Source organism: Salvelinus sp. IW2-2015, unplaced genomic scaffold (genome assembly GCF_002910315.2).
Source record: "Salvelinus sp. IW2-2015 unplaced genomic scaffold, ASM291031v2 Un_scaffold1787, whole genome shotgun sequence".
Lineage (NCBI taxonomy): Eukaryota > Metazoa > Chordata > Actinopteri > Salmoniformes > Salmonidae > Salvelinus > Salvelinus sp. IW2-2015.
Genome location: NW_019943162.1, coordinates 73,955 through 75,170, shown reverse-complemented (window position 1 = coordinate 75,170; position 1,216 = coordinate 73,955).

Genomic DNA, 1,216 nt, shown 5'->3' with positions numbered 1-1,216 from the left:
ATACAGTGTTAGATACAGTGTTAGATACAGTGTTAGATACAGTGTTAGATACAGTGTTAGATACAGTGTTAGATACAGTGTTAGATACAGTGTTAACAACAGATTGGACTGTGATGAGATGTATTTTAGGGGTGAGTATGTTTTTGTTTGTCTAGACACAGAACTAGCTACATTGAAAAAGACCAAGGGTGCATCAGAAATTGTACCATATTCCCTATGGGTCATAGTCAAAAGTAGTGCACTATAAACAGAATAGGGTACCATTTGGGATGCACATATCACCTTCAGGTTGTCTGCTGTGTGGAGATCAGAAGAAGTAAACTGTAGTCAGATCAACTGATATACAGGGTATTTAGTCATGGAGACAATCTCTCACTGTCTGTTTTCAATCATATCCTAAAACGTCTTAACCTTAACCCTAAGCCATGGAGACATCATCTCTCCATGTCTGTGTTTGTCTGGTGTTTTCTGTAATGACCTTAGTGATCACTGTTTTACAGCCTGTGTTCATAATGGCTGCTCAGTGAAACGACCTGTCCTGATTTGTCGCAGACGCTTGCTAAAAAACGTTAATGAGCAAGCCTTCCTTCATGAACTGTCCTCTGTAAAATGATATAGAATCAGCTGTCGAAGATGCCAGGACCTTCTTTTTTGATATTGTCAGTGGAATTGTTAACAAACACGCCCCCATAAAGAAAATGAGAATTAAAAACAGGTTCAGCCCCTGGTTCAACCGTGATATTTCAGAGTTACTCTACCTCAAGAATTGCATTTGGCGAAAGGCTTGGCACACGCACACTCAGGCTGACTGGCTCTCGTTCAGGCTGATGAAAAATAAGTGCACTCAGGCTATCCGGAAGGCCAAAGTTAGTTACTTTAAGGAGCAGTTCTCTCTCTGTGGGTCTAACCCCAAGAAGTTCTGGAAAACGGTTAAAGACCTGGAGAATAAACCCTCCTCCTCACAGCTGCCCATGTCCCTTAACTTCTTGGGACTATAGGGGGTGCTGTTCCGCATTAGCATATTTGGGTCTCCAAATTAAACTGCCTCYTGCTAAATTCTTGATCGTACAATATGCATATTATTGTTATTATTGGATAGAAAACACTTTCTAGTTTCTATAGAAGTTGGAATTTTGTCTCTGAGTGGTACAGAACAATATCTACAGCACTTTTCATGACAGGGGTCAGATTTCAGAAATTTTTACCCCTGATCTGG